General features: G+C 41.7%; 1 long non-coding RNA gene across 1 annotated transcript in view; it reads right to left on the bottom strand.

Annotated features, from left to right (window-relative positions):
- LOC130273382 (uncharacterized) overlaps positions 1-12,621 on the bottom strand; it is an 84,043-nt gene that overhangs the window by 33,491 nt on the left and 37,931 nt on the right. The window contains exon 2 of the long non-coding RNA XR_008843976.1: positions 5,850-5,978. This is a non-coding gene — a long non-coding RNA (uncharacterized LOC130273382). The remainder of the gene's footprint in view (positions 1-5,849; positions 5,979-12,621) is intronic.

Consider the following 12,621-nt stretch of genomic DNA (forward strand, 5'->3'; position numbering starts at 1 on the left):
CAGGTCCTCCCTTGGTTCCATGCTGGATCTTTGGTTGTCTATTGCCATAGTGAAAGTTCGGTGTCTCTGTTACTGTGTACCTGTTCCTTGCTACCTTCCTACTCTGCACCTGTGTTCCTGCCCTGACCTACTGCCATCTTGTCACGTCCTGCCAGTCTCCTTCTGTGCCACGCCACCTCCCAGCTACCTGCCTATGTGGACGATACTTGCCAGGGGTAGCAATCTCGGTGCCGCCTGCCGCAGCAAGACCATCCCGCTATGCGGCGGGCTCTGGTGAAAACCAGCCGCACCTTAGAATCCGCTCCCTAGCACAGCTCACGTCATCATCCACAAAAGCCAAGAGGATCCACCACCTGCTGTGACCCGTAACAATTGTGAAGCAAGTAAAGCCTCTTTTACTTGCATCCAAAGGGTGTATTCACATGGAAAAATGTCTGCTTTCGGAATTCCGCCTCAAATTAAAGCCCATAGACCTCTATGGGATTCCGCACTTCCATTCACACTTCTGAATTTCCGCTTGCGTGGAATCCCATAGAAATCTATGGGCTTAAAGGGGTATTCCAGGATTTTTTTTAATTTGACTATGCTACAGGGGCTGTAAAGTAGTGTAGTTCATAATATAGTGTCTGTACCTGTGCGTGATGGTTTTCTCACAATTCTTCTGTGATTTTCACTCCAACATTTATTTTTACCAGTATACAAAATTACTTTTGTCTCAGATTTTTCCCAGCTTGCAATGTGGCCGAGACCTGACTCACTAGTCAGCTGATGACAGGGAGCCTGTCTGCTTCAATGGGTGGAGCGATCGCTTGGTGGGATAGAGATCAATCTGCAACTAATGCAACAGCTGTAGGCACCCTGATTGAAAACCACAGGTCTTTTGATGGATGCAGCTCATTTACGTTTCAATGGGTGGGGTGGCTGATGTGTGGGAGGGAGGAAAATGGAATTGTGGGATTTGTAGTCAAAAAAAGAAAAGTCACACAGGAAATACCAGTTCACAAAAAGCTAGCCACAGTGTTATGGTAGTCACACAACATAGCCATTTAGCCCCAAGACAAGCGCAGATCATTCCTAAGCATGTCCATTACTGCTGCCAGGTACTTTCTAAAATCACTTTATGGTGGATAACCCCTTTAATTTGAGGCGGGATTCCGTAAGCGGAAGTTCTGCAGTGTGAATAGACCCTGAAGCTACTATCACACATGGCATTTTTTTTTTTTTTTTTTGTGAAAATCAGAAGTGAATTCAAAAGGAATGGGAAATATTAAGAAAGGACTCATTCTTCTCCTTCATGCTGGATTCAGTTCTGTCTGCAGTGGTGGTTTTATTAGAAAAAAAGCCTGCCATGTGTGATGGTAGCTTTAGGATATCCAAAATGTTTTAGTTGCTGTTTTTCATGTAACATAAAGAAACCCCTTAGCTTTTTTTCTCATATCCATCCAAATACTTGGGTATTGTAATAGTAATAATCTAAGCTTTGTTCAGGTTGTGTCTATAGCTCCCTCTCAATCACACTATATTTAGTTTCTTCTGTAATCACATCCATAGTTGTGACACTAATGCAGTATATGACATGAGATGGAGGCAGAAAACCCCAAAATTTAGCTGTAGGAGGGCTACTTTGAGAAGCATGTGTGCAGTATGTGCAACAGTGTCATATGCATTAACAGCAACCATACGTCTATCAGGGGCAGTGATCTTGGTTTCTCATCTTTTTCCATACGATGTTCCAGAGAACCGCTCTTTTCTCTCAGACGTTATCTTTTTATGTCTATAGAAAAGTTCTGTTAGGGTACATTTATGTGTTCAGAGCTTCTGTGAGTTTCCCACTGCAGGTTTAAGCCAAGCTGGATTACATTGATTTCAATGGCGTCTGCTTCAGATTTTTTTCTTAAACCCACAGCGGGAAACCTGCAGAAGCTTGGAACGTTTTAACCCGCTGCAGATTTGAAGTTATGGATCGGCAAAGGCCAGCAACACAGCAGATCAGGAATCTGAGGAGTAGAAAAACCAATGCACAGAACCAAAGTCAGCCACACTGTCACACACACACTGTTGTCAGACTTTCTCTCATTTTCTGTGTTTGAATCATTGGGGTCCATGCTGGCATGCTCTTCTCTAAAGGCTCTGCTGTGAAATATGATCAATATAGATCAATATAGATTAATAAGAGATAAAATCAATAGAAAATAATAAAAATATAAAAAATAGATACATAAAAATTAATACAATATCAGCTAAGAAAATGGCCATATAAGATCCAATAAACTCTAAAAAACGAAAATCAAGAATGATTAGATGTGTTAAATTTAATAGAATCATAGTAACTAAGGAGCAAATGAGACACAATGGAAAAACATAAAATCGATAAAACCACTATAAAAATACAGAAAATCTATAAAAATAAAACTACTATAAGGAATGATTAAATGATGTATAACAAAATCTACAACGAGAATGAAAGTAATAAAAGAAAAAAGCCTCAAAAATTTAGATCACCTAGCATACACATACAGAGAGAGAATAACATACAAGAAACAGTCAAGGAAGGCTTAAGTTTATGAAGGGTATGAAGAATAGAATACCCCCTATGAGAAATGGGATCGATCAGGGACATATGCGCGCATAGAGAATAGAGATGGGGCTTGCGTGTCAGGAGACGGAGCTTGGGTTCCACTGAGAACGGGACAGAAAGCACTGCGCACGCACGAGAGGATGCGCGTGCGCAATAGCGAAAAGAAGATCCCTGGGATCATAAGATGACGGGGCATGCACGAAAATGGCGGCCGGAACATACGGATTGCCAACCACGTCCTGATTGGACCCCAACCCTTCATTCGGCGCATCGGAAGTGATGCGCCGATACAGGGTTATAAAAGGCAGTGCCGCACGCTGAATGCCATATTAGGCAGCTCTCTGAAGAAGTTAGTTTTCTAACGAAACGTTAGAGCAATTTATCAAGATTTTAGACAGGAAGACAGTGTGTATCAAGGGTGCGGAGTTACTGTGTGATGGCAGAGTGATACACTGACCACACACAGTGAGAAACAAGATAACTCCTACACCAGCACTATAGCACCACCAAGTGGGCATACACAAGAAGACACACTGTCTCTCCTGATAATTTTAAATATATATAAGTTTCACAATCACAGATAGACCTTTTAAGTAATAAGAATAAAAGTTATATTTTAATTGGGTTACAGACAGGGTATTGTTCCCCGGAAGGGAGGATCTCCTCCCAGAAGGGGATTGGAAAATTTACTGCTGTGACATATGACACTTAAAATCACAGGCGGTTTTGGAAAATGAAAACACAAAGAATGGTAGCAAACCCAAGTAGTAAACAAAGAGGAAGCATCCAAGCCCCAAATTACTTAACCTCCCCTCTTATTTTTAGTACGTACCTGGCAGACAGTAATGGACATGCTTAGGAAGGATCTGCGCTTATCTTAGGGCTAAATGTTGTGAGTCCACCATAACACTGTGGCTATCTTTTTGTGAACTGGTATTTCCTATTTCAGTTTTCTTCTTTGCAAATCCCATAATTCCTGTGTAGGAGAAGAGTGGTGCAGTTGCCCATAGCAACCAATCAACTCGTTTCTTTAATTTTTAAAAAGGCCTCTGAAAAAATGAAAGCAGCAATCTGATCTGTTTCTATGGGCAACTGCACCACTCTTCCCCTACACAGGTTTTGATAAATCTCCCCCAGTAATTATTTGTAGCGATCTCTTGCACGCAGCCAAGTACACAAATATTCATACTAAAGTACAGAAATGCTCAACAAACTCATAATGATAACACTGAGGCAACAAGTAACATAATATCAGATGGTTTTTTTGTCAGTTTTTTTGCAGTTTTTAATACAGTGTATTGAGCCATAGCCAGAAGTCCTACCTTTCCATGTCTTATTCCTTTTAGTTTTGGCTAAAAAAACTGCAGCATTTTGTCATGTAATTTGTCGTAGTTGTACTTTTGTAAATAATAAGAACAGGGCCCCAGACTAATAATTACATAGTCCACTATTTATGGAAAAAAATCCAATTGAAATCAATGTGGCTTGTAACATGCCACATCAATAGTATGATGCGAAGCAGGGCCCTCGACTGTGACTCAGAAAGGTTTGATTACTGAAGTGTGAAGCAAATGAACTCCATCTTAAATACTCCTTACCAACCATAAATGCAATTAATTAGAATTACTTTATAATTAACAGACGCATGAAGTGAGAATGAAAAATTAACCTTCCAGGGCTGTTTTAATAAAAGAAATCAATAACTTGCAGAGAACACTTTGTTTTAGAGGGCAACGTGAACAGAAACAGATGCAAACACATGAAAATCATTATCAGGAGTATAAATAAAAATAAATCCATATTCTTGCACAGCACAGGGCTGTAAAGCGTATGATATATCCATCCTTCCCCTGTAAATTGTTTCTCAGTTGAATGTGTAAGAATCGATTGTTGTAAGCTGGTCTATGGAATTCAGCAAGGGTTAAAATGGTACATGTTATAATTAAGCTTCTGACTGACTTCAGCACTGTACTATCATAATATTCATAATTAAAGAGTACCTGTCATCAAATACTTTTATATAGAAACAACTTTCTAATACCATGTCATAAATTTTTTTATATTTAGATATTTATTTTGACTTGTAAAAACTGACCACCATGTCCCAGCCGCAAGTTTCTCATAGAGTTCAGACTCATTTATGAGTCCTAACTAGTGTTGAGGGCGAATATTCTTTGAGCGCGATATATCTTTGTAAAGGCAAACATTTTTTTTGCATTTATGCGAATATTGGGGAATATCTGCTCTTCCAGTCAGAGGACACTGATCCCTCTCTTCTTTTAGGTGAAAGATATAATCGCGCATGCATGCTATGCGAATTTCATGCGAATTTTCGCATGAAAAAAAAAAACTAGAAACTAACATAGCGAATATGTGAATTTCAGAAACATAGGACGAAAATTTGAATATGGCCCCTGCCGCTTATCACTAGTCCTAACTCTCATAAAGTAGCCTGGACACTGATGAGCACAGCGCAGCTCCCTGCCTGTCAGATGGGAGCAAGCGCTGTGCACGCTGCATGCTGCACCTCAGCTACATTGAACACTGCCTGCAGTGAGCAAGCTTTGAAAGAGCATTATGAAGGAAATACTGGGCAAAAATGAAAAAGAAAAACTGCGAGGGGCTGATAATGAAAAGCGCAACATACCAGCAGCATGATATAAAGCAATGGAGATGGTGGCAGGTACTCTTTAACATATCCTCATGCACATGGACGAGTTTATAGACTTCAGCAATTGTTTGCCAAAGGGTATCCTTCTGGCACATGTTCACTGTTATGTTGGGAGCCCTCAGACCAAAATGTACTAAAAAGATTACTTATTTGCACTATTTAGTAGTACTGTTTAGAAAAGTATATGATGTGGTATATGTTTTGAATGGCTGTGATAGGCAGGAATGCAGTTGCAAATTTCTGACTATATGTTCAGCAGTTCAATTTCACAGTCTTAAATATATATTATTCCATGAAAGAAGAAATAAATACTTCTCTCAAGAAAAAGAGTTGCCTAACAAATATACGTTGCTTAGCCTGGGTTTACACAGCATATTTTTTTTGAAAATGTATACATTTTTGTAAACAGCTCACATGCCTTTTTTGCACATGGTTCAATGCTTGGTTCTTTGGGACCAAAATTCTATAAAACTCTACTGGGCACTATACAAGCTAAAAAATTGCGTTTGGGAACCCTTAAAAAAAAACTTACGGCAAAAATTTTTACTTGGCTATAGTGAAAGCAGCCATCATTTAACCTCTTGGGGACAGAGTGCATACCTGTACGCCCTTGTCCTGCTTCCCTTCTACGATGCGCGTTCAGGAGCTGAGCCCGGGTCATAGCGGGTGGTCCCAGCGGCTCCTGCTCTGGAAAGTTCCAGACACGGACAGAGGTATCAGCAGAGAGCACTGTGGTCAGACAGAAAAGACTTATAAGCTGCTGTATACTACAGAGGAATTTGTATAAGTACTGGAAGAATTAAGATTTTTTTTCTAGAAGTAAATTACAAATCTGTTTAACTTTCTGTCACCAGTTGATTTGGAAAAAAAAAAAAAAAGTTTTCCACCGGAGTATTTTGTCACAGCAACGATTTGTTGAACAGGAAGTGCAAACATATTGGATGCCATCTTCCGTGTCAGGTTAGTACGTGTTTTTTTCTGACACCCTGAGCAGTTGTAGAATAATTCATCCCTACCTCATTATGGATCACCTCACCCTTATCTGTCCCAGGTATCAATTCTCCTTACTCAGGTTTTCAACCCACAATGTTTTATCTATACCCCAATATCCTCTCTATCCAAATACTATTTCTCTCCCCCAGTATCATCTTCCTCCACCCAGAATAATCTCTGCCTGGTATCACTCCTCCCCCACAGTATCATCTCCCCCTCTCCTATATTATCTCCAGGGCCGGACTGGCCATCGGGCATACCGGGCCCTTGTAATCCATAGAGCTGTAAAATCATCATGGCCCAGGACAGGATTCCATCCCTGGCGGCTCCTGTGTTCTTACCAGGAAGGTTTATTTATTCCAGCAGGTTTAACCCTTCCACAGCTTCACAGGAGCAGCCAGAGGTGGGGAGGGGAATTAATATGACAGACCCTTTCCAAACCCTTTTGTTAACCTCCCTAAGCTCTTCTTGTCCCCTCTAGTCCCCCATGTTTGCCTCCAGCCCCATTTGTCCATCCCTGACCCCCTCCAGACACCTCTGTTTAACCCTTTCTAGTATATAAGGTGTCCAAAAATCTGCATTTCTGGACTAAAGGATTTTTTATGTTTATGCCATTAACTGTGCCATTTAATTAACATTATATTAATAGTATGGACATGTACGCACACAACAATATGTTTATGTTTATTTTCCTTTACAGTATTTTATTTATAAAATAAGAAAAGGGGAGGGGGTGATACAAACTTTAATTAAGAGGGGATTCTACACATTTGTCCTGCCAGTAGAACACATATGGAGGGAACAGGTAGGCTTCAGGCTGTATATAGTATATACCAGTGCCTTCAGCTGTTGGAAAACTGCAGATCACAGCCTTTAAAAGGAGTACTCCAGTGGAAAACTTTTTTTTTTTTTATCAACTGGTGTCAGAAAGTTATACAGATTTGTAAATTACTTCAATTAAAAAATCTTAATCCTTCCAGTACTTATCTGCTGAATACTACAGAGGAAATTATTTTCTTTTTTAACACAGAGCTCTCTGCTGACATCATGAGCACAGTGCTCTCTGCTCACATCTCTGTCCATTTTAGGAACTGTCCAGAGCAGCATATGTTTGCTATGGGGATTTTCTCCTACTCTGGACAGTTCTTAAAATGGACAGAGATGTCAGCAGAGAGCACTGCGCTCGTGATGTCAGCAGAGAGCTCTGTGTTCCAAAAAGAAAATAATTTCCTCTGTAGTCTTCAGCAGCTAATAAGTACTGGAAGGGTTAAGATTTTTTAATATAATTTATTTACAAATCTGTTTAACTTTCTGGCACTAGTTGATTTAAAAAAAATAAAAAAAGTTTTCCACCAGAGTACCCCTTTAACCCCTTAAGGACGCAGGACGTAAATGTACGTCCTGGTGAGGTGGTACTTAACGCACCAGGACGTACATTTACGTCCTAAGCATAACCGCGGGCATCGGAGCGATGCCCGTGTCATGCGCGGCTGATCCCGGCTGCTGATCGCAGCCAGGGACCCGCCGGCAATGGCCGACGCCCGCGATCTCGCGGGCGTCCGCCATTAACCCCTCAGGTGCCGGGATCAATACAGATCCCGGCATCTGCGGGAGTTCGCGATTTAAATGAACGATCGGATCGCCCGCAGCGCTGCTGCGGGGATCCGATCATTCATAACGCCGCACGGAGGTCCCCTCTCCTTCCTCTGTGCGGCTCCCGGCGTCTCCTGCTCTGGTCTGTGATCGAGCAGACCAGAGCAGAAGATGACCGATAATACTGATCTGTTCTATGTCCTATACATAGAACAGATCAGTATTAGCAATCATGGTATTGCTATGAATAGTCCCCTATGGGGACTATTCAAGTGTAAAAAAAAATGTAAAAAAATGTAAAAGTAAAAGTAAAAAAAAAGTGAAAAATCCCCTCCCCCAATAAAAAAGTAAAACGTCCGTTTTTTCCTATTTTACCCCCAAAAAGCGTAAAAAACATTTTTTATAGACATATTTGGTATCTCCGCGTGCGTAAATGTCCGAACTATTAAAATAAAATGTTAATGATCCCGTACGGTGAACGGCGTGAACGAAAAAAAATAAAAAAAAAGTCCAAAATTCCTACTTTTTTAATACATTTTATTAAAAAAAAAATTATAAAAAGTGTATTAAAAGTTTTTTATATGCAAATGTGGTATCAAAAAAAATTACAGATCATGGCGCAAAAAATGAGCCCCCATACCGCCACTTATACGGAAAAAAAGTTAGAGGTCATCAAAATAAAGGGATTATAAACGTACTAATTTGGTTAAAAAGTTTGTGATTTTTTTTAAGCGCAACAATAATATAAAAGTATATAATAATGGGTATCATTTTAATCGTATTGACCCTAAGAATAAAGAACACATGTCATTTTTACCATAAATTGTACGGCGTGAAAACAAAACCTTCCAAAATTAGCAAAATTGCGTTTTTCGTTTTAATTTCCCCACAAAAATAGTGTTTTTTGGTTGCGCCATACATTTTATGATATAATGAGTGATGTCATTACAAAGGAAAACTGGTCGTGCAAAAAACAAGCCCTCATACTAGTCTGTGGATGAAAATATAAAAGAGTTATGATTTTTAGAAGGCGAGGAGGAAAAAATGAAAACGTAAAAATTAAATTGTCTGAGTCCTTAAGGCCAAAATGGGCTGAGTCCTTAAGGGGTTAACTGTCTGAGCATGTTGGGAGTTGTAGTTTTGCAACAGCTGGAGGCACTCTGTTTGGTAAATAGTTACCTGCTCTCTCGCTATGTTTTCTACCTCTACCTCTAAATTTAAAGGGGTTATCCAGGAAAAAACTTTATACATATACACTATATATATATATATAATCAACTGGCTACAGAAAGTTAAACAGATTTGTAAATTACTTCTATAAAAAAAATTTTTTTTAATCCTTTCAGTACTTATGAGCTTCTGAAGTTAAGGTTGTTCTTTCCTGTCTAAGTGCTCTCTGATGACACGTGTCTCGGGAACCACCCAGTTTAGAAGCAAATCCCCATAGCAAACCTCTTCTAAACTGGGCGGTTCCCGAGACACGCGTCATCAGAGAGCACTTAGACAGAAAAGAACAACCTTAACTTCAGAAGCTCATAAGTACTGAAAGGATTAAGATTTTTTAATAGAAGTAATTTACAAATCTGTTTAACTTTCTGGAGCCAGTTGATATATAAATAACCCCTTTAATGCACTCTGCATGTGGCCACAGAATTATTTTTACCTGATCCTCAGGCAGCTATTTCCCCATGAGTGGCAGTCAGTCTGGTGGCTCTGGCAGGAGGGCAGCCAACTCATACTGTAGACAGTGGCGCACTGAAGATTAAGGACGGACCAGTGCACACTCTTCCCTGCTCTGCAGCTGCTTTGCTCCTCTTCGGTGGGCAGCAAGCATGACACTGCAGCAGCGATGTCAGAGGCATGTCAGAGGACGTACCACATGCTCAGACAGCTCTGCTGTTAAAATGGCAGAGCTGTCTAAAAGTGACTGCTGGTGGCTGCAGCCCTTAAAGGGGTACTCCGGCCCTAAGATATCTTATCCCCTATCCAAAGGATAGGGGATAAGATGTCTGATTGAAGGGGTCCCGCCGCTGTGGACCCCCGCAATCTCTCATGCAGCACCCACCTGTCTCAGCTGCATGGGGCCGGAGTATCGTGACAGTCACGCCCTCTTCCATAGGCTTGCATTAAGAGGGAGGGGCATGACATCACAAGGGATGGAGTCGTGACATCACGATACTCCGGCTCCGTGGTCGTGAGGCTTCAGGCACAGAGCCTCCAGCGCTGCGTGCAGCTGAGACAGTTGGGTGCTGCATGAGAGATTGTGAGGTCCCCAGCGGTGGGACTCCGCGATCAGACATCTTATCCTCTATCCTTTATTTGTTTATTTTATTTATTTATATAGCGCCTACAGATTCCGCAGTGCTTACAATTATGATAAGATGTCTTAGGGCCGCAGTATCCCTTTAAGTGCAGAGGTGCTGGGTCAGGGGGGCCCTTGTTCATCTGGGCGTATGGGGCCAGGAGCAGGATCTCCAGGAATGCCAATATTAATGCTGCCATGGCTAAACCCATACATCTGATTCCAGCCAGTCACTACATAGATAATGACAAGGTAATAAAAATACCAGCTGTGCCGGTAAAATACCAGCCAGTTGACAACCCTACTGACCCCCCTGCACTCCTCCAGACCCCTCTGTACTCCTTCAGATCCCTCTGTCCATCCCTGATTCCTCTGTTCTGTTCCAGACCCCTCTGTCTATCCCTGATCCCCCTGTATTCCTCCAGACCCCTCTATTCAACCCTGATCCATAATTTGCTGTGCCATCCGTAAACATGGGTGGACATTCTGCACATTTGGAAGTTCCAACAGATGCTTTGACGGCTTGGAAATGCGCTGTCTCATAGACGACAATGCATTTCCAAGAAAAATCCACAGAAAGAATCGACAAGTGTACAGACGCTGGAACCTGGATTTCTGTGGCAGAAACATCTGCCGCATAAATTCCACCATGTGCACAGTGCAGCAGAATCCCATTGAAATCAATGGCACTCTATTGCAGCGAAATGTCTGTGCAGAATATTTTGTCAGAATTCTGCACGGACATTTCACCATGTGAACATACCCTCACTGTGTACATACATTACATTACTTATCCTGTACTGACCCTGAGTTATAGCCTGTAGATCTTTTATTAAAAAATATAAAACATTACAAAAAGAATAAACATCACCATAACAATAATACAAACAACATACACCTGTATAATATATACAAAAATGAGTCCATATTAGTCCAAAAATGTCCAACCAAGTATCTTCTGGTCCAGCCTCATTCTCACCAAACACACCGCTATAATAACAACAACTACTAAACACTCTACAATAATAATAATACTTACAGTAATAATAATAACAATAATAACTAAAAACTGGTCCGGTTGCATTTCCCCACCCAAAATAATAAATGTGTCAAACCACCAACAAACACCGCAAACAGAAAAACCGAATATACAATGTTTTTTTTATATATAATTTTTATTTATTTATTTATTTTTGGCCCTGAGCTGGTCCCGCATCCCATGCCCCCAGTACATGATAACAGACGTCCATGAACCAGTCCAGGATTTTTTTTTTTAAACAAAAAGTCCCACACAGAATCCCCCCTCCCCCCATCTACCCACCACCCAACCTAGCACTAAACCCCAACACAACACAACCCCTAGAAAAAAATACAATATATATACATATATACACATATACATAAATGTACAAACAAAACAAATATATACAAAATAATACAAACCAAACAACAAACATCAATAAGGCTTTTCAATCACACAAACCCCTAAAGCTCAAGTTCAGTGCCTGCAAGCCCTATATCACCATATATCTACAGCACAAAACAAAAAGACTAATGTGCCAGCATCAGCCCACCACCAGGGGGAGACAACAGGCTAAGGCACTTTAAAGGCAGAGCCCCTCCACAGACGAGAGGCCCTGCCAGCACCCAGCCTCTCGTACTCCAGAGAACGCACCTTCACCAGGTCACCAAGAATGTTCCTAACCACCTCACCCACAGGGAGGATTTTACGCTGCGTCGACACTAAACACCGTGCGTTCCACGTGTAATACCTGACCACTGAGCTGACTAGGAATAAAGTGCACCGGTCCCAGCCTCCAAGGTTTCTGAATGCCCCATAGGCCCATTCCGCATAGGAGAGACTGGCCAGCCGAGGCCAACCAATGGAAGCGCCCACCCTGGTGTAAACCTCTGTGTTAAAGGGACAATGAAGCAGAAAATGCTCCATGCTTTCCAGCATGCCTCCACACTTTTCGCGGGGACATCCCCGGTCATCAGAGCTCCTGCACTTCAGATTGTCCCTCACACACAGTTTCCCATGGAAGCAGCGCCAAGTCAAGTCCCAAAACTTCAAGGGGATCCTGATAGAATTCAAAAGCTCTAAACCCACCTCCAGATCCCGACTTGGGCAGTCCTTGAGTGCCAATGGCCTCTGGAAATGAGAAGACAGGACCCTCTTGTCAAGGAATTTCCTCGACAGAGTCCTAATCTCCCACATCCCCAGACCCCACCGACGAATAACCTTCAGAACCGGGGTAGCATAAGCCGGGAGATGCCCGTGTGGTGTGCGAAGATCCTTCACTTGCCCTCCTGTCTCCCATTCCTGGAAGAAAGGCCGAAACCCATCCCCTACAGGAGGATACCCATGGAGGAGCCCTCTCTGACCAGAGGTTTGCTATATTGGTCTTAAGAAAGGTATTCACTAGGAACACCACAGGGTTGACCATACACAACCCCCCTAGTCTCCTCGTACGGTAAGTAACC

The sequence above is a fragment of the Hyla sarda genome, chromosome 5, assembly GCF_029499605.1.
Source record: "Hyla sarda isolate aHylSar1 chromosome 5, aHylSar1.hap1, whole genome shotgun sequence".
Taxonomy (NCBI): Eukaryota; Metazoa; Chordata; class Amphibia; order Anura; family Hylidae; genus Hyla; species Hyla sarda.